Below are 22883 nucleotides of genomic sequence, written 5' to 3'. Positions count from 1 at the left end.
ACTAGGCTGAATTGTGTTCATGTCCTAGTGTTTTGTGGAAGGTGAAACTTGTGAGAGATGAAATGGGGTATTTGACAAAAGAATTTCTAAGCAAAATGTTGAAGGAGCAGCTTGGCTTCACTTGACTACTTAAAATAAAATACTAGATAAGAGAAAAAAATGTAAATATGAAATTGATAAAAAGGAAGCAGAACTGAAAGATTTGGAAAAACCACAGTCTCCCCATGTTGCAAAGAATGAGAAAGCCGTTTACAAGATTACACCAAGGGCATGGACAAGCAGTCCTTCCTATGGATGAAGACAGCTAGGTGCTATTCATCAAGACAATGGAGGAATGACCTTAAACTCATTTTGGAGATCATCAGGTCTGTCACTTCTATCATAGATCTAGAGTTCCAAGGCCTGGGGGACAGAAAAATATCAGGAGAGACCCGAGGCCCCTACTGGCCTCCACACTCTCCTCCCTTTCCTGTAACACCACAAATCTCTGCTCCCTGCTTTCTGGCACACCAATACGCAACTGTCCCAGGTGTGGTTCCAGTGGTCCCAGGCACAGTGGTGACACGAAGTCTATGGCTCTCCTTGGCTGGAGTTTAACATAGGTGGGGGTCTTGAGGGTAGACCTGTTCCCAAACCTCCACTAGACATTTCCCTAGTGAGAGGTCTCTAAAGTGGCCCTGCCCCTGTGGCAGCTCTCTGCCTGGGCCCTGAGGGTGTCTGGGACATTTTTTGAAATCTAAGTGGAGGCAGCCATGCACCCACAGCTGTGCACTCTGTGCACTAGTGGAGATGGCATGGTGCAGTTACCACCAACGTTTACTGCCTGCAGCCTGTAGAAGAGCGGCTCTGAATAGAGCGTTTCCTAATTTGCTCTATCCATTCATTACTTTTTCCTAAGTTTTAGTTACACACTCTAATTCATTTATAGAAATTTTGATCTGGTGTAGTTCCTAGTTCCTGAATTTAAAGTTCAGTGGTCACCAGCAATTTCTCAGGATTTGTAAATAAACATCAGCAGATCATAATGTTCACTTTGTTATCCTCTGAGTAGAGACTGAGAAGGGAGAAGCAAATACAAATTTATGTATTCTGTTTTCTAGAGCTGGGCTATTGTATCTTAATGTTTTGCCCTATTCTTTCATAAGATATCATTATATAATGTCTAAGCTATCTGCCTTGGCTTTGAGTTGCTTTCTATTGAAAATAATTTCTGGGGTCATTTCCTCATACTTGGGTATTTGATATTTTATCTTTTTTCTGTCATATTCTGTTATTTGTCATTTGTTAAAGTTTCCAACAATATCAAAGTTATCTTTTTTAGACTTGGGCTTTTTCTTTTAGATTTCAAGACCTTTTTTGGGAGGCTTATTAAATCTAAATTGAGTTTGGGTCTGAATATTCAACTTCTTAATATAAACTGTGGGTGTGTTGTTTGATAGTCCTTCTAAATTAGATTTCTTCATCTTGGATATTGCTTTCATTTTAGAGAATATTTTTTAGGGCACGAATTCATCCTCTTATTAATTTAATTGGAATGCCTATATAATTGCATTCTATCCTTGTGGAAGTGTGAAAAATTGATACAAGTGTATTACTAAAGTCACAGAACAGACTCACTGAGAAAATTGAAATAAATGAATCTCATGGTTTATCGAATTTATTTCAAATACACTGTAAGAACCAAGGGGAAAGAGAAGAAGGTAGGGTTATACACTTAGGATAGCATGCAAGCAGAGTAGAATGACCAAGCTACCTGAGTCTTGTTTTATGCAATGTACATGTATCCTATCTCTTTATGCTTCATCAGGTTTTCCTACTGATGGCAGGGATACAAGAAGCAGAGTTAAGGTATAAAAAAAGGAAGTCAGCAGATAGAGGGGCCTGTAACTATAACATTCTTGTTCTTTTGAAGGCACTCAGGAAGGTGCATGCCTGTAGCTGAGCCTTACGAATTGGCCAGATAAACAGTTACGGGTACTGTATGGCAGAGGACAAATGAATGACGATGGGCGTCACTAATGGGTGGCTGGTTAAAAGCTCTGTGAATATTGAATGACTCATGTGGCTTGCATATTTACTGTATCATGAATTTTAATGTTTTATGTGCAGAATTTGGGGTATCAAAGTTCCTCATATACTTAATGAATATCCCTATGCCTTCTTAGTCCTTCCATCCTTCTTTTTTATGTTGACAACTAAAATTTATTTCATAATTTATGTGTAACTTATCTCACAAGCTACTTGTCTGTATAGTTAGATTCATCCAACAGTCTTATGTTTTGTTTCTTTTTTGTTTCATATATATGTTCTAGTTATTTTTAATGATAGAATTGAATACTATTAAATGTATACTGGATACATTTCACTACAACCTGCAGACTCTGCTCTTCTATTTCTACGTATGTATACAATGACAATCCCTACATAGGCCATCAATAGCAGTATTAGTCGTAATAACTCAGAAAGGGAAAGAACCTGAAGGTCTGTGAAAAACAGAATGGATAAATTGCAGCAAAAACAAATGCATCATGGTTACTTTCAACCACCAGGTTAAACTGCACAAACATAATGTTGAATCGATGAAACCACTACACAAAATTAAAATTTGTGATTCAGTTTATATAAATGTCAGAAAGAGGAAAATCTAATTTACGGCACAGTGAGTTTGGCTAGTGTTTACTTTTGTAGGGGATTAATGTCTAGAAGGAGAGAAACAAAGAGATATCTGGAATTCTGTGAATATTCTTTTTCTTGATCTGGGTATTGGCTTTGTGAGTATTTGGTTTGTAAGGAAAAAAAGACTACACACTTTTTTACAGTTCTGATATTGCCTGTATAATAAAATAAAATGCAAAATAAACTAAAACAACATATGAAATATAATGTTTAGTATGATTTTATTTCAAGAAAATAATAGAGGGAAAAGACTGGAAGAAGACTGAACAAAACAAAAATTGACAAATGGTATCTAATTACACTAAAGCCCTTCTGCACAGCAAAAGAAACTATCAATGAAGTAAACAGACAACATACAGGATGGGAGAATATATTTCCAAATTATAGATTTTACAAAGGTTCAATATCCAGTATCCATAAGGAATTTAAATGAATTTACAAGAAAAAAAAAAACATTAAAAAGTGGGCAAATGAAAACAACAGGACACTTTTCAAAAGAAGACATACATGTGGCCAACAGGCATATGAAACAAAGCTCAATATTACTAATTGTTAGAGGAATGCAAATGTAAACCACAGTAAGATGCCCTCTCACACCATTTAGAATAGTTATTACTGAAAAGTCAAAACAAACAAACAAACAGATGTTAGTGAGATTGCAGAGAAAGGTAACACTTATACAATGTTGGTGGGAGTATAAATTAGCTCAACCATTGTGGAAGGCAATGTGGTGATTCCTCAAAGAGCTTAAAACAGAACTACCATTCAAGCCAGCTATCCAATTACTGGGTAATACCCAATAAGGAATATCAATTATTCTCTCATATAACATCAATTATTCTGTCATAGAGAAACATGCATGGGTGTGTTCACTGCATCACTGTTCACAATAGCAAAGACATGGAATCAACATAAATGCCCATAAATGGCAGACTGATCAAAGAAAATGTGGTACATATACACCATTGAATACTATGAAGCCATAATAACAAACAAGATCATGTCTTTTGCAAGAACATGCATGGAGCTAGAGGACATTATCCGTAGCAAAGTAACACAGGAACAGGAAACCAAATACTGCATATTCTCATTTGTAAGTGGGAGCTCAATGATGAAACACATCGACACAAAGAGGGCAACAACAAACACTGGGGCCTACCCAGGTTGGAGGGTGGGAGTGGGAGAGAAGTAGAAAGAATAGCTATTGAGTACTAGGCTTGGTATCTGGGTAATTAAATGATCTGTACAACAAACTCCCATGACACAATTTTACCTATATAAAATCCAGCATATGTACCCTTGAACCTAAAATAAAAGTTTAAAAATAAATAAAATTAAAATAAAATAAAGATAAAGTTAGAGGTTGAAAGGCCACAATTTTTTCAAATAATAAGAGCTCACTATTCAGATTATTAGCACTCTGGGAAATAAGACCAGTAGGCATTTCAAAATTAAAATTTGAGAAAAATGTTTGAAGTTTAATAAAACATATCACTTGAAAAAAATTTCATATCAAAAAAATAAAAATTTCCCTATGATACTTAATGGTTAAAATGCAGAAAAACACAAAACTTACTTCCATAAATGATGCAAATATTCCCTATGAATTGAAAACTTTACAACGATAATAAATATTCGATATGAGTAGAATCAAATTTCCAAAAATATTTTGTAAAGAACAAAGAATTATACATACCATTGTCTTTTAAGATTTTGTTAATATTTGTAATAATTTAGCAAATTTGTCTTATTATAAGCTAATCACACAAACATACAAATCAATTTTAGCCACTTCTTTTTTACCAGCAGCAGAGAGATATTAGATCATAGCCACATTCCCACGTAATTGAAGCTTCGAATTATACTCTTTTTTTTTAATTTCATGCTGATAAGTATGGACAAAAGGAAAATGCCAATTTTTTAAAACAAGTAGAGAATAGTTCCTTGGGAATAACCTTCTGTCTCTGCCTCTCCCATATTTTATTTAATAAAGCAGTGGTTTATAAGATGTTATTATATATACTGCAAGAAAAAAGTCGTTGCATAGTAAAATGCCTTAAATATTGGTTTATTCAAAAGTACATACTTTGCTTACTGTATAAGTTACCATCATGTGTAATATGCTAACTTAATTTTCCAAAAGGAAATTGATATATATAATGATTCCCCAAAAACTGTTTTATTGGTGAGGTAGAGTCACTTAAGATTGACAAACTTTGTATTTCCTATTGAAGTCAATAGATAAGTATTATTTTATAATGTAAAAAGATTAGAAATCCCTAGTAATTGGAGAAATCTCATTTTAAATGCATAAAAAAAAAGTAATAAAATGAGCAAGGTAGAGCTCAGGTAGTGTAAGAGATCAAAATGAACTATAGTAAAGAACTACAGGCAATAAGGTATCTACGTTGTTCCGATAAAATACTGTATGTATATTTAACCGTCTACCATCCTTGTTGAATGCCAGGGATGGTGTTTTTGTCAAGACAAATTTTAAAAAAAATCTTGGAAATTCGGGTTTTGTAACTGATAGTAGATGAAAGACTTCTTGAAGTATCTTCAGGTTTGGATGCTTTGTACTGGAATTCTTAGAGCATTTGAAAAGAAAATGTAAAAGATTACCTCAAATTTTTTCTTAGAATGTTGCAAGGACATGGGTGAAGCTGAAAGCCATTATCCTCAGCAAACTAAAGCAGGAACAGAAAACCAAACACTGCATATTCTCACTTATAAGTGGGAGCTGAACAATGAGAACGCATGGAGACCGGGAGGGTAACAACACACTGGGGCCTGTCGAGGGACGGCTGGTGATGGCGGGGGGAGCATTAGGGAAAATAGCTTATGCATGCTGGGGTTAATACCTAGGTGATGGGTTGACAGGTGCAGCAAACCACCATGGCACAGGTTTACCTATGTAACAAATCTGCACATCCTGCACATGTACCCCAGAACTTAAAATAATAATAATAATAATTTTTAAAAAATTGTCTGGCATACTCTTTGGTATTAGCCCCAGTGTTACAACCTCATCACTCTCTGAGCACTTCCGCACAATTTATTTAATTCACAACTTCTAAGAAAACACAATACGTTAGTCTGATTTCTTGGACTCAGAATTGTACACTATAATCATTATAAGTCCATAGGTAATAGCTATTTTTAATACTTTCCTCAAAAATGACTAGTTTAAATAAATGAAAGCATTATTCCTTATAATTCTCAACAAGAGAAGCATTATTTGTTAAGGTTCTAATGTGACTTTTAAAATTGGTTGAATAGAGTTTAGTTTGCTCATTATTGTAATAATCATTCAATACACTATTGCATATATTCTTTGGCATGCTCAAATTTTCACTATAATTATGGTTGATCAGACTAATTCATATCTGTTGTAATATAAATAAACACATTTAGGAACTTCAGATTTTGATAATTTACTGTAAAGAATAATATCAAGATAATTAAGTGACACTGGTAGAATTACTCTTTTGCATCACAAAGAAGTATTTAATTAACATAATTAATTCTAATTATTAGTATTGGTGTAAACATTTACACATGTGGTTTTATTTCACCTGTGTTCTATATATTTATACAGCTGTGTTAGTCTTATTGAGTCAATAAATATTCAAATATTGATGACATGGGATTTGAAGATGGTTAGCCAGTCTCTACTTGTTACAACTAACAATCAGATGGGGGAGTAGGAACAGGAAAATTAATTCACCTGAATAAATAATTATAAAATAAGGTAAGATATAGTAATGGAGAAGAATGATTCAAAGCCAGGCACTGTCTCTTACTATTTGCAGAACCTTAATATTATGAAAGTTACCCTTATTTTACTTTATACTCTGGAAGATGCCTGGTATATATAAAGCTCCAAGAGACAATGTTAGCCATTATTGATACCATTACTGAAGCTAAATAATACTAAGGGTGTTCAGTGAAACATTTTGGTTATCAGAAAAGGTATTGGGAGCAGATAGTGAATGCAAAATAAGAATTGGTGGGTGAAGCATGAACTGTCAATGTGAGAAAAACGCATTTAATTATGGAAGGAATGGGGTAATTTGAGATTTTTGTTTGCTTTTATATAATTTCAAATAAGGAAAGTGTTTGTGTCAGGTTTAAGTTTTAAGAATTTAAATTGGATGCTAGTTTTCATGGATTAGAGAAGAAAGACAGAAAATATGAAATGACCACACACTGCAATTTCTGAATTAGATTAGGTGAAAAGCTATGTATCTGAAGATAATGAAAAAAGGAGGATAGCTGGAGAAATATTGTGAAAAGAAAAATTTACTACATGAGGTTTGACCTCTGCAAATAAAAAAACTTTAAATTAATATTCTCAGAGAAGAAAAAAACTACGTAAATTATAACATTCTTACTGAAGCAGATCTACCTATTGTAAAGGTATTTGTATGCTACAGATATGAGCAATGCCCATCAAGAGGAGCCTAGGACACAGCCAAGACTGCAAATGTGGGTAGCTTCTACCTACTTTCTTTTCATTACATTTTTAGACTATAGATTATGCTCAATTTTTAAGCCAAAAATTATGAAATATTCTCATTGAGTATAGGAATATTATATTATGTTAAGCATCTCTAAAGATTCTAAAGAATTTGGCTAATTTCGATTGAGCTTTCAATGATGGGCATGCTTTTTTAAAAAATCTAATATTCAAATTAGACATTTAATTGAATATCAAAACAAATGCACTGAACTTTCTAATAAGTTGGCTCTTGATTTCAAATTTATCATCTTTTTTCTCTTGAATATTCTTCTCTGCATAAGCAAAGATTACCTTCATTGTAATTATATTAAAAAATCAGTGAAAGCAGAAATTTAAAAAAAATAATAAAATAAGTCCAGGTTTGTTTGGTTTGGTTGGTTTTTTGCCCTTGACATCTGTCTTCACATGAGTCACATATTTTTTATTCTTTTCATCATTTAATAGTAAATAAACATGGATATCTGGATATTGTATGAAACAAGGACAAAACTACAATGCAGAGTTCGAAAGTATTCTCAGAATTATCTTTTCACTTTATCCTGTTTGTCTCTTATTCTGATATCCTGCTTACTTAGTTACCATTTCTAGAAATCCATATATTCATTTATGGAGATGGGGACATATTTCATTCACTATTGTATTGTCAGAGCCTACCACAGTACTCTATGTGTGGTAAAAGTCCAATAAATATTGGATAAATATAATCATAATTAGTTAATAAGGGAAAACAGCTGCCAAGAGAACATTATTTACTTTCTATTTCAAAGGAAAGGTAGTATAAAGAAAATTAAAATGAGACTCAACTAGAGTGTGTTACAGGTAAAAGCTGTTTAATTAAGAACTTTAATAACTTACAGTTTATGGTGCTATGACAATTTCTGGTATCTAGAAGAATAGACTCATCTGTTTTTATCATTGAAACAAACAAACACAAAAATAAAAACGAAGAATGTATGGCTATTTTGCCCCCCTTCTCTTTAAGTGTGAATATGCTGAGATCAATAATGACTGAGATTAGTCGCTTCTGTATTTTATTTTTGAATACTTAGTTTAATTTTGTTTTAAAATTAATAAATCACAAAATTAAAATGAACGAATTCATTTAACTGTCTTCCCAGGTAGTTATTATTATTATTATTATTACGTTTTAGTTATATGTTTAAAAGAGGAGATATTTAATATGTCAGCCTAACTGGAAAAATGTGTCTTTGGCATAGGTGATTTTCAGAACAAAAGCTCATCTTTACAAGAGCTTTGTCCTCTGCTTTGATCTTAAAAAACAGAACCTGGGTGGAGAGTGACAGAGCAGAAATATCAGATCTGTCACTGAGAAACCAATTTTCTGAGAAAGACTGGAATCGATGTAAAAATGCAATCCGTTTTCAAAGTTGGAGCCAGAGCAATCCTACTTTTCTTAAGAAGTAGAGTTCTTACCCAAATGTCCAACAACGATAGACTGGATTAAGAAAATGTGGCACATATACACAATGGAATACTATGCAGCCATAAAAATGATGAGTTCATGTCCTTTGTAGGGACATGGAAGAAACTGGAAATCATCATTCTCAGTAAACTATCGCAAGGACAAAAAACCAAACACCACATGTTCTCACTCACAGGTGGGAATTGAACAATGAGAACACATGGACACAGGAAGGGGAACATCACACTCCGGGGACTGTTGTGGGCTGGGGGGAGGGGGGAGGGACAGCATTAGGAGATATACCTAATGCTAAATGACCAGTTAATGGGTGCAGCACACCAACATGGCACATGGATACATATGTAACAAACCTGCACATTGTGCACATGTACCCTAAAACTTAAAGTATAATAAAAATAAAAAAAAAAAGTAGAGTTCTGCTTCTCTCTAGTCTCTGCTTTCACTAACAGAAAATAGACAAGTTCACAGCAAGCATACAGTTGAACATATAAGTTATACTGATGACACAACTCATCTTTAATTGCTTGCTGAAATAACTGAACAACATCTTCTGAGTTTCCTAGAGATTTATGTATGGCACCAAGAAGCAAATACTTTAATCCAACAGATGAATTATCCACTCACTGGTGAAATTTGACTAATTCCTCTATAGGCTGGGAACAGAACAGTTTGGAAGGGCTTTCTTAAGTATAACACTTCGGTAGATGCCAGCACACAGGGCAGTTTGGTTAAGGTTTGTTTCCAAACTCCCTCTAACTTTTTCACAGAGAACTGTTCAATTTGGTTGTTTTTCCTTTTGAAGAGTTTGTGAGCTTCTTTAAAGACAAACTGTGCCTCCCACATTACCAGTGGATTCCTGACAAACTGCAGTTAAACAGGCAGATAGCACTGGGACCCTCTGAACCCTTTATTTTTTTCAGCCTCTCTAAGGAATCAAATTTATCCTTGCTTTATTTATCCAGCTTTATCATTTGGCACCAACCAATTTCATATAGACAGACATGTTGAATTTCTCTCAGACGTATTGCAAGTTCCAAAGCATTATGAAAACGAGTTAAGACACTTGATTTGTCATGACTTACTATAAAGGACACAACTCAGGAACAGTCAAATAGGAGAGATGCACAGGGCACGGTATGCGGGAAGGGGCATAGAGCTTTCACGCCCTCTCAGGGCATGCCACCCTTCCAGAACCTTCAAGTGCTCACCAACCTAGAAACTTCTATTTTTAAATGACCTGAATATATATGCCATACAAATGATTGAAAACAACAACAACAACAACAACAACAACAACAACAAATCAACTCCATGGCGGTCACCATGTTAGATCTGTTGAAATGCTACAACAGGCCAGGCACGGTGGCTCAGGCCTGTAATCCCAGCACTTTGGGAGGCCGAGGCGGGCGGATCACCTGACGTCAGGTGTTCCAGATCAGTCTGTCAAACATCGGGAATCCCCGTCTCCACTAAAAATACAAAAATTAGCCAGGCGTGGTGGCGCGCTCCTGTAGTCCCAGCTACTCATGAGGCTGAGGCAGGAGAATCATTTAAACCCAGGTGGTGGAAGTTGCAGTCAGCTGAAATCGTGCCACTGAACTCCAGCCTGGGTGACAGAGCAAGACTCTGTCTCAATACATGCATACATACATACATAAATACATACATACATACTACAACTATATTAATTAAAATAATAATAAGTTAGTTACACAGAATAAAAGAGGCATCTTAGTGACCTGCCTTTTGGAAACAGAAAACCCAGTTTTCTGGGGGAAATAAAGCATTATGTATGAAAGTTTATTAAAGCATTTAGTTGACAGATTGCTTCTATAACCTTTGTTCTTGTTTGTGAGAAACATTTATAAGCCTATGCTTCTAAAATCTATAAACTGATATTCTCATTCACAATTAAAATGAGCAAGACAGGTTGGTTTTAGCATACAATAGTATTTTTATGGACTCATTTTTTTCATGGGCCACTTAGCTGTAAATAATCCGTGCAAATAGCAATTAGACCTTTCCTGGTTTATGCATATACACATAATGATTATTCAAGTAACACAGAAATGTTTCAAGCAGTTTTCTATATAAGACATGGATATTTAAAACCATATGATTGAAAGGTTAATTAAACGGATTTGAAATAAAATACAAGATAATTCAGAATGGTGAATTTCTGTATTTTTCAGGTCAGTACCTCCACATACTGTAGCAAACATGTCAAAAACCTGTTGAATTTTCTGTTACCATCTTACAGTGTTTTAAGTCTTTCCTGTTATGTTCAATATTTTTTCTTAAGTAAAGAAAAAAGATGAAGATTATATTTAACTATAGTGCAAGTATAAAAACTGTAGTATCAGCATTGATACAGTACCAGTATCTTATTTAATGACCTTACTTAAATTTTTCCTATTGTTCCATTGCTGTAAGTGACAAAAATCTGGTCCTAGATCCAAGGCAGGATTTTAACTTGCATTGAGTTGTTAAATTTCTTTAATCTCCCATAATCTGGAACAATTCCCTGGATTTTTGTTGTCTTTGATGTCCTTGATATTTGTGGGATGTTCCTCTATTTACATATTTGTATGATGTTTCTTTATGATTAAATTCAAGTTAAACATTTTTGGCAGGGTTACCAGATGAAATATTTCATCCTTCTCTGAGCATAATGATAGGAAGCACATGATTTCTATTTGTCCCATTACTGATGAGCTTAACTTGTTTTGCTGAGTTCAGGTAGTGTGTGACTTCTGCTCTTTGATATTACTATCTTTCCATTTCTAATTAATAAGTAACTTGGGCAAGTACTATCTTGAAGTTATGACCAAGACCCGTGATTTATTTTAACATTGTGATGAAGTATCAACAGAAATTTCTGGGAGGATTATGGCCATTATACAATTAACTAAAGAGACATTAAGACTCACGTTGAGTAGAGATAAAGAGCTGTGCAGTGAAGGATCTTCAGTGACAGGAGTGAAGGCAGAGCACGTTCACAGATGCAGAGCAGTTGGAATATTTCTTGAAGAAAGGTGAGTATTTTCTTCTGTTACTCCCTTTTCTGTAAAATAGATGGCAGAGTATCAGCTTGATGCAAGAGGCAAGGAGATGTTAGAGGTTTGATGAGAGAAAACGTTCATATTGGAAGTATTTGAGAATTCATAACCTAGGGGAAAAATAGGAGGATTGCTTAGTAGAAATTATAAATTGCATGAGATATATAAGTATCTCCATTTACATAAAATCAAAAGAGTGAGCATAGCTGTTTCAATTTTTTCCAATTGTATACTTCTTGCATACAATCACTGAAGAGGAAATTAATTGGTTTTAATCATTAAAATTTGAGATGAGAGATTTTCCCAGCAAGTATAAGAAATGTAGAGCAGGGAAAGAAAATGATGAAGCCCTGTCTACATGTTGAGTAAAGAAGAAAGGAAGAAAATGATAGGCGTGGTGAAGTTTAAAAACTGGTAGTGTCAGTAAATTAGATGATGCAAAGTGTTGGAATAATATCTGGAGTAGAATACTGGAGTAAGTAATCTTGAAAAACAGATGAATTCAGTCAGTAGCTAAATGTTTTAAATAATTTTGGAAGTGAAACATTTATTGATAACTATATGTATATGTGTGTGTATACACACACACACACACACACGAACATAGCAGTGTACCAGGGTGCACTGTGGAATACTGCAAATTAATAAGACAGGATGTGGATGATCTGATGACATTTTTATTTTTATTGGATGAGAAGTAATATATATCCTGTCAATCTCTTTGAAATAGGGAGGAAATCTGTCTCACCAACTCACCTGCCTGTTTTGTAGTTGACTGAGTGACAGACTATATATCCATCATCTAATAGTACTCAGGGAAGCACTATCCTGAAGCTACAACCAAAGTGCTATTATTCTTATTTATCATAATTATTATTCCATGTCTACAGAATGTTTGTTGAAATCTTCCATTTGGAGTCAGGAAAAGTTCTTCTGTTGTCATTACTGTGTAGCCTGAAGTTAGTCACCTTTGTAAAAACTAGGAGAAGACTATTTATCCACTGGCTGGTACTGTTTCTCCTATCCCACACCCATAAAATATTAGCATAGTGATCATGGCAAACCCCCAATATAAAAAAGAGATACTCAATTGTGTCAATAATTGAGAGAATAAACATGTAATAAATAAAAGTATGTTATTTTAATAACTGTTTTTGTCTCATTTAATTTTGGCTGCCATAACAAAGCATCACAGACTACATGGCTTATAAACAACAGGAATTTATTTCTGAGTTCTAGAGGCTAGAAGTCTGAGATCAGGGCACCAGCATGGTCAGGTTCTGTTGAGGGTCCTCTTCTGGACTACAGATTGCAGACTTCTCATTGTATATTTATTGTATCCTCTTGTGGCAGAAAGAGGGCTCAAGAATTCTCTGGATTTATTTTTTTTAATAGAGACACTAGTGCCGTTCATGAGGGCACCACCATACCAAGTAATTTCTTTCCAAAGACTTCATCTTCTAAAATGATCACATTGGGGGTTTGGATTTCAATATATAAATTCCAAGGTGACACAATTATTCAGGCCATTGCAGTTAACATAATTTTTTTTTAGATATTTAATTGCACTCTTTGAAATATTTAAGAAGAAATATGAGAAGAAAGAATACGCCCATAGTAATGCATTTTAGTGAAGATTAAAACTGTTGTTAAATAGCAGAATGGAGAAGTAGATTGTGTAATGCCAGGGGGCAATGCAATATATAAACTATAGCTATTTTCACGACATGGATAAATTTCACAAATGTTCAGATGGAAATGTACACAAGTCATAAGTATGCAGCTTAGTGAATTATTACAGTGTAGAATGGAAGATTACCTCACCAATTAAGAAAGAATAAGTAAAAAAGGATATTTGAATTATTGCAAAGTAAATATTTAATGAAGTAACACATTTTCCCAGTGAGATAGGCAAAGACATAGAAAGTGATGAAAAGAAAGATGAGATAAGTAGGTACTCCACACATTTTGCTTGGGGATATACCCATATACCCATTGATGATAATGGGTTAGCTAGTCACCAGCAACCAGTTCTTTAAATGTTCACAGCCTATGACTCAGCAATGTCACTTCTGGGAACAGATTTTGTAGATATATTTGCACATAATTTTTAAAATAATAGCAAAATAAACTATATATAAATGTATGTTTATATATAAAGTTTATATAATAGTTTATTTGCTATTATAACCTTCATATCTATTAATTGTGTAATAATTGAATAAATGATATATATGGAAAAATAAAATAGCTCTCTTAAGAAACACACATAAAATGTGAAATATGTTGCATTTTGTAAAGTGTATATAACATGTTTAATTGTGTGCTTTATACTTTCAATTTGTATTTGATGAATTATATATTGTTTTCTTGTTCAATAATAGATGAACAATTTAGACTTTATTTTACTTCCAAAGGACATACTGTAGCATTTATTTCTCAAAGCATTCATTTTTTTCGTCTTAATTTATTAGTATCTTTAGTGTAAGTAATACCTTTCTTTTAGGTAAGTTATGCCTCTTTTACATAAATAAAAACCTCTTTATTTTTGAAAACTCTCCTATTTTCTGAGTTACATGTTTATTTTATTTACTTGGTTTTTAATTATTTTCTTAAACAATTTTTAAAATACATTTTTATTAAGATGGAGTATCACTCCATCTTAATAAAATTAATTATCTCTTAATTTGTTGTTAAATGTTACGTATATCTTATGTAGGAAGCATGTATTTTGTTTTTTTAAAAATTATCCAGTCTCAGTTCTTCAATTGTTATATTTAATTAATGTATTTCAATATAATTAATATGATTGTTGTGGCGGGGACTGTTAAGACCACACCCAGGTTTGATAATTCACAAAGAGGATTCATAGGACTGAGAATATAGTCATACTCATGGCTATTACTAATTACGGTAAAAAGATACAAAGCAAAATCAGCAACATGAATAGATGCAGGATAGAGTCTGGAGGAAAACAGGTGCAGCTTACAAAGAGTATTCTCCTATTGGAGTTACACAATGCATGCTTAATTCCTCCAACAAATGTTGTGACACCATGTGTTGTAGAGACTCAATGTCCACAGTTTTATTAGGGTCTAGTCATGTAAGAACCCTATTCCTAGCACATATGAAATATCAGACTTGCAGAAAGAAATTAGATGTTCAGCATAAGCCATATTGTTTTTACAAGTATTTCAGGCAGGGTGAGCCACTCTTTTTAGTTCTGAGAAGAGTGGGAACTTTCCCAAAATCCAGGTTCCCACATGCCAGACAAAAGGCAACTTCGCCAGCAGGTCTTTATAAGGACAGCAACCTCAGGCCTTCTATCTTACCCCTTTCTAAGCAGCCATACCTTTGGCCCTTGTCCAAAGTTTCCTTACAGCATGGCCTCTCTTCCAGATTGCATATTGCTATGATTTTAGTTTAATTATTTAGGTAATCAAATTTACAGGATTATTTCACTCTTAATGGATTACAGCACGCTGCCACATGAGAAATGCCCCAACAATTTTGAGACAACACATAAAATAGCCAAGAGCATTTGTAATCTTCCCCAGGCAAGGGTGAATAACAAAACTTCCAAAATTTCTCAGTGGCTCTACAATAATAATGATATTTTTCACTTATGTCACCTTTTGGCAGCTAAGAGTAAGCTGCAGTTCTTTGCTTCTATGTTTATTTAGCTTATCTATGTGTCTTCTCTCTTAGGCCCTAACTGAAGGATCAGTGGTTACAGGTGTAACAAGATGAAAAAGCAAGACAGCAGGCAAAAACCAGCTATGGCTCTAAAAGCTGTTGTAGTTATCACTTCTGCTCACATGCCGTTGGCTAAATCAAGTTACATGGTGAAGCCCAGCACTAATTCTGGAAGGAGGCATACTCTTCCCACTGGAGAAGGCTGTATCACACGACAAAAGAAAGGAAGGTCAATCTTTCTGAGAAAAGAATGAGTGAATAAATGGGAACTGTTATACCTTTAATATTTACTGTTTCCACATGATGGTCCAAATGCTTTAAATATGTTATGAGGTATTATTTACCTTATTTCAAAGAAAAGCAAAGTTCAATATAATTCTTCCTGAAATATTTAATAATGAGATAGTTAATTTAGTTGTGCCTGAAATTTTTAATGTATCAATATAATATTCAGCAATTTATATCACAAAAGTATGTACTTAGACTTTAGAGATTTTAGTATAATCTCAAATATATTTATAGACTTTACTAAAGTTACAGATATTCTGTTCATTTCACTATTTTTTTACACACACATACATATATACTGATCATAAAATTATTCAGCCACATTGGTGGCTATATGTTATAATTGTATCTATGAGAAAATACGTTGTTCATCACAGCAAAATATGAAAGCTATTACATGCTGCTACAGATTGAAAACTTTACTTGATGATGTGTGGCTATGAGTAATAGAAACAACGTTAACTACAGCAATATATTTGTTTATGAAAATACAGAATATTTTATATAGGATCTAGAAATTTAATATTATGCTTATTTATATTTCAGATTCTTTATAAAATTATGATAATAATCATTTAAATTTCATAGGATTTCTTGTAAGTTAAACTAATTTGTAGAAAGCATTTGGATCATTGTGTGAAAATAATATATATTTAGCATCAATGTGTGCATTTTTATTTTATCCACATAAAATACACCAAAACTTAAGGAAAATACCAACTTTATTCTTTATTACATAGTATTTACTTAGTATTATCAAAGATATTTATCTTGAATATTAACATTTTAACCACACACAGTTCAATATCAAAAGTTTTCTCTAAGTTTTCACAACATTTGACAAGGGATTTTGGACAGTTGAAGGAAGATAAATATTGGCTTGGAAATAAAAAATAAGCTTGAAAGATAGAAAAACTTAAATGTATGGGACTTTGTAATTGACTGTATAGCAAAGAATGTCAATGATAACTTGAAATGTTATGGCTGTATACAGAATGGAGGATAATGGTGCAACAGAGATAAGAAATGAAGAAAAGATTTAGTGGAAAATTCAAGATTTGAATTTTACTAGTTCAAAATGATGACAAAAACCTAATTTTTAAAGTTTTAAGTAAATTGCATTAACCACAGAAACTCATGCTCAGTGCAATCCTATTAAGACACAAGTATCTGCCTTTTAAGGATACATATTCTTGAATTAATACAAAAATTGATACCACTGATGTAAAAGTGAAACAAAAATCTTGGGATTCGACTTGTAATCAATGTCTATCAGATTTAATAAAGACACTAAAATTTGTAAGAAGTCATTTCCCTGTTAATCCAGATTTGCATTTTAATAGAGAGAAGTAAAATAAACTTCATACAGATAATATATCATAATATATTATCTGACAATATATCATAATATATTATCTGACAATATAATCTGATTATATGTGATTAACAGATAATATTTTTTCTCACTCTTCGGATTTTTATTTTCTGTCACTCTCCACCATTCTTATGATAAGTTCTAGAGAATTAAATTAATTTCATTATGGCTCAAGATATGAACTATCTTCAGTACTGACTTTAAATATGAATTAAAATTTGCCTTGATATTCATTACCAGGAGAGGTTTCCTACATCTGGTAGCTGTTTGAATCAACTCCTGATTTCCCCTGATTTTCCTTGATCCAAGACAAACATCCCTAGGTGCTATAGGTTACTCTTTTTGATGACTCAAAAATATAATATTTTGGTGAAATTAACTTCCAATATTTTTAAAATTATCATCTGGGCATGTTTAGATAGTTGGAGAGCATTAAACATACCTATTGTCATTAATTTCATGGAAATGAATTTGGGAAATTATCTGATAAACTAAGGATGCCACTGTTGGAAAGCACTTAACTCTTCTCTGATAAAAAGTTAATTAAAACATCATTCTGCTAGCATGTTTGTCTCTCTTTGATGTTCATGTAATTATATTATTTGGATATGATCAGATTATATGCAAAAAACAGAGGTAGGCAAGTTAGAAGATTAGAAAAACAATTTAAACAACTTGAGTCAGAACTTTTTGCAGGGTAATTTCCCATGCTTAATCTGATTTCCAGCTATTCTTACATAATGAATTCATTTGAAATTTTCTAAGAGGTTTGAGCAGATTTTCTTCTTTGATAGGGCCTATTAATGTGAAAGTGAACATGACGAATGGCCTTTGCTATACATCTGACTTCAAGCAGCCAATTTTGTAACCTTGAAAATCTGTCAGGGAAAGCACCAGATAAAAGAAAAATAAAACTAGATTCATGAGGAAAAGAGAAAAAACACCATAAATAACTCTTGTAGTTATCACTTATCAAGCTACTACATGTATTCCAAATACCAGATTATATGTTTATGTCTACTGCTTCAGTAATTACTACTTAAGAAAGATTAATGCAGAAAGAAAATTAAAACAGAACAAATTGAAGGTACAAATAATATTCAACTTAAAGGAGCACACTTTTGCATAACAAAATAAGATTCTCAGTATATTTTTAAATGAAATTAATTTACTGAGTTGTTAAAATTGTGCAAATTAATATTTCTCAAAAACAGCATTTATTAAACATAAAAATTATGTTTTACTTTAGAATAAGCACAAGATAAGTTTATCTTTTTAAAGTATGTAGTATGAAATTGTATTATTTACTGAAGGTTTCTTCTGTCTATAAAATATACTATGTAGATAAATAACCATGCTAGTACACCAGTTGTTACCAGTTACAAGCTGTTTCAAAGAGAAATTACTTTTTCTAAGTTAATCATTAGAAACATATGCTAGCAAAGCAAAATAAGTGCCAAATAAGATTTTACATTTTTAAGCAAAAAGAGGAATACACTTTAAAAATAACCCTCAAAGTTATTTTAAATAGCCAACTTTTCACTCATATGATTTTGCCTTTAGGAAGACACAAGATGGAAAGTATCTTCCTAACTACACACACACACACACACACACACACACACACACACACACACACACACACACACGCTGTTTTAGGCAGACGTTTTTGCAGAGGCAGGGGAAGAGAGGAAGATTTAGGATGTGCTCTGGCCAAGCAGCTCAAAAATTTCTCTATCACAGGTGAATAAGCATCCCTACCAAACACACTGTCAGCGTCCTTGTAGTTCTGTGTAATAGATAATAAAAAACCATCTGTCCATTGCAGCAATTTGCCAAGAGCACAGCCTAACGTATTTCACTTTACTAACTTAAAAATGAAATAATAAACAGTATTTATGAACAAAGTTTATTTTTTTCTCCAATGTTTGAAATGAAGTGTTCTATGACTAACTTGACAAAATAAGTTATGGAAATAATAAATTTTGTGGCTTATAATGATAAAACAAAATGCCTGTTTTTGACTCCTTCAAAAAAGAACAACAAGAAAAAACAAACAAAACTAAGGTTAGTTTTGATTACTCTTTCATATCTACTTTTCTTTAAAAAAGCCAATAAAGTTTTTTTTTTTGGATCAGTTTCAGGGTTAAAGAAAAATTGAGCAGAAAGTAGAAAGAGTTCTGTATACTTTCTGTCCTACTGCCCTTAGTTTTCCCTATCATCGATATCTTGCATTGGTGTGACAGATTTGTTACAATTGAAACAATAGTGGACCGGCGCAGTAGTTCATGCCTGTAATCCCAGCACTTTGGGAGGCTGAGGTGGGCGGATCACCTGAGGTCAGGAGTTTGAGACCAGCCTGACCAACATGGTGAAACCCTGTCTCTACTAAAAATACAAAAATTAGCCGGGTGTGGTGGTGGCCACCTGTAACCCCAGCTACTCAGGAGGCTGAGGCAGGAGAATTGCTTGAACTGGGAGGCGGAAGTTGCAGTGAGCCAAGATCATGTCACTGCACTCCAGCCTGGGCGACAGAGCGAGACTCCAGCAAAAACAAAACAAAACAATACAAAACAATACTGACACTACAGATATTATAACTAATATCTATAGTTTCAATTATGGTTCACTCTCTGTGTTGTAACACATCTATGGGTTTTGCCAAATGCATAATATCACATAGCCACCATAACAGTATCATTAAAAATTCAAATTTTTATTACAGTGTTATACACAGTACATAGAGTGTTATTGCTCTTAGAACTCCCTGACTTAATCTATTCATCCCTCTCTCTCATCCTCTCAACCTCTGGCAACTACGGATATTTTTATTGTTATAACTTCACCTTTCCCAGAATGTCATACATTATGCAGCCTTGGAATGGTGCACTAAGTACCTTCTCAGATTGGCTTCTTTCACTTATTAATAAGAATTTAAGGTTACTTTGTGTATTTTTGTGGCTTGATGGCTCATTTCTTTTTGTCACTAAATTTTGATAGAGGTATACACCTGTAAAGCCATTAACACAATCATGAAAATTGGCGTAGTCATCAGCCCCCAAAATTTTTTTGTCATATTTTAAAATTAATATAGTATTTTTGAGTTTTAGTGTTGTGTATTTGTTACAATTATTGAGCCAAATTAGATACATTATTTTTATTATTATTATTATTATGTAAGATGGAGTTTTGCTCTTGTTGCTCAGGCTGGAGCTCTTGTTGCTCAGCCTGGAGTGCAATGTCACAATCTCAGTTCACTGCAACCTCTGCCTCTCAGATTCAAGCAATTCTACTGCCTCAGCCTCCCGAGTAGCTGGAATTACAGGTGTGCACCACAATGCCCAGCAAATTTTTGTATTTTTAGTAGAGACGGGTTTCACCATGTTGGCCAGGCTGGTCTCGAACTCCTGACCTCAGGCGATCCTCCCACCTTGGCCTCCCAAAGTGCTGGGATTACAGGAGTGAGCCACCATGCCCAGGCTACTTTGAGTTAATTGTAATGAAAGTTGTAAGGTCAATGTTTAGATTAATTTTTTTTTCGCATGTGGATGTCCAGTTGTTTCAGCATCATTTGATGAAAAGATGAGTTTTTTGTTATTGATCGCTTTTGCTTCTTTGTCAAAGATTGGTTGACTATATTTATTTGAGTTTATTTTGTGGCTATCTGTTCTATTCCATTGATCTACTTGTTTACTTTTTTTTTTTTTTTTTGCCAATACAACACAGTCTTAATTACAATAGTTTTATAACAAAACTGAAGTACAGTAGCTTTAGTCCTCAAACTTTGTTCTTCACTGTCATCTTGGCTATTTTTAGACTTTTGTTTCCATATAAATTGTAAGATCAGTTTATCGATGTCTACAAATCAATGTGCTGGAATTATGAGTAGGGATTCCTGGAATTCGTGGGCCTGGATGGAAAAACTAACATTAACAATATTGAATCTTACTATCTATGTGCATGCAATATCTTTTTATTTATTTAGGTATTCTTTGATTCTTTCATCAGAGTTTTGTAGTTTTCCTCATTGAAAACTGGTACACATTTTGTTAGACTTATACCTATTATATTATGTGTTGGTGCTAATGTAAATGGTGTTATGTTTAAATTTCAGATTTTCATTATTCTGATCATGTCAATAGATGCAGAAAAAGTATTTCACAAAATCTGACAATCATTTATGGTGAAAACACTCAGGAAACTAGAAATAGAGGGGAAGTTTGAAAACTTGACAAAGAGTATCTCCAAAAATAATTCTACAGCTAACATCATACTTAAAGCTGAGTACAATGGACCAAATACTCATGACCTCCAAAAATTTGTATGTTGAAATCCTAATTCCTGAGGTAACGATATTGGGAGGTAGGGCCTTTGGAAAGTGATTAGGTCATGAGGGCTGAGTCTTCATAAATAGGATTAGTTCCCTTATAAAAGAAGCCCAAGGGAGTCCTCTTGCCCCTTCTACCATGTGAGGACACAGTGAGAAGGTACCATCTATGAATTAGAAAGTGGCCCATCACCAAACACAAAATCTGCTGATGTTTTCATCTTAGGCTTACCACTTCCAGAACTGTGGGAAATAAATTTCTGTTGTTCATTAGCTACCTCTTATGGCATTTTACTATAGAATTTTATGGCATTTTGTTCTAGAAGCCCGAATGGACAAAGATAGTAAGAAACTAAATGTTTTCTCACTAAGACCAGGTACGAAAAAAATGTCCCCCCAGCCACTTTTTTAAAAGATCACTGAAATTTCTAACTAACACAATAAGACAGGAAAAGAAAAACATAAGGTATACAGAGTAGAAAGGATGAAATAAATCATCTTTGTCCACAGATAACATAGTTGTCTATGTAGAAAATCCTAAAGAATTAACAAAAAATTCTCCTAGAAATAATAATAATTATAATAAGATTTCAGGATAAAAGGTTAAAATTAAAAAGTCAACCACTTTTATATATACTAGCAATATATAAGTGGAATTTGAATTACACACACAATACTATTTAAAATTAGCAACCCCCAAAATAAAATACTTAGCTATAAATCTAACAAAACATGTATAAAACATATATGAAGATAACCACTAACTCTGATGAGTGTAATCAAAGACAAACCAAATATTTAAAAATATATTATATGTTTTTGGATAAAAAGACTCAAATTGTCAAGACATCAGTTCTTCCTATCTTGATCTACAGATTCAATGTAATCTCAATCAAAACCCCAAAGAGTTATTTAGTGGATGTCAATAAACTAATTCTAAAGTTTATTGAAGGGCAAAATACCCAGAATAGCCAACACAACATTGAAGAAGAACAAAGTTGGAGGATTGACATTACTCAACGTTAAACTTATTATAAATCTGCAGTCATGAAGATAGTGTGATACCGACAAATTAATAGATAAATAGATTCTCGAAACAGAATAGAAAGCACAGAAATAGACCAACTGATCTTTAACAAAAGAGCAAAGGCAGTACAATAAAACAAATACAGTATTTCCAACAAATAATGCTGGAGCAACTGGAAATTCATATGCTAAACAAAATTAATCTAGACATAGACATTACATTCATTATAAAATTAACTCAAAATGGATTACAAACTAAATGTAAAATGCAAAACTATAAAACTCCTAGAAGCTAACATAAGAGAAAACTTAGATGACCCTTAGTATGGTGATAAATTTCTAGCTACAACACCAGAAGCACAATCTATGAAAAAAAAATGGATAAACTGCACTTTATTATAAACATCTGAAATTTATGCTCTGTGAATGACCATGTCATGAGAATAAGAAGACAAGCCACAGACTGGAAG

At 33.3% G+C, this 22883-nt stretch overlaps 1 pseudogene; it reads right to left on the bottom strand.

Annotated features, from left to right (window-relative positions):
* Positions 1–379: 379 nt before the first annotated feature.
* On the bottom strand, positions 380–10864 carry LOC129480079 (tetratricopeptide repeat protein 39C-like; annotated as a pseudogene).
* Between the last annotated feature and the right edge of the window lie 12019 nt (positions 10865–22883).

This window comes from Symphalangus syndactylus, chromosome 4 (genome assembly GCF_028878055.3).
Source record: "Symphalangus syndactylus isolate Jambi chromosome 4, NHGRI_mSymSyn1-v2.1_pri, whole genome shotgun sequence".
Classification (NCBI taxonomy): domain Eukaryota; kingdom Metazoa; phylum Chordata; class Mammalia; order Primates; family Hylobatidae; genus Symphalangus; species Symphalangus syndactylus.
The sequence above is the reverse complement of the archived record's forward strand: the minus strand, read 5'-3'. Positions and strand labels throughout refer to the sequence as shown.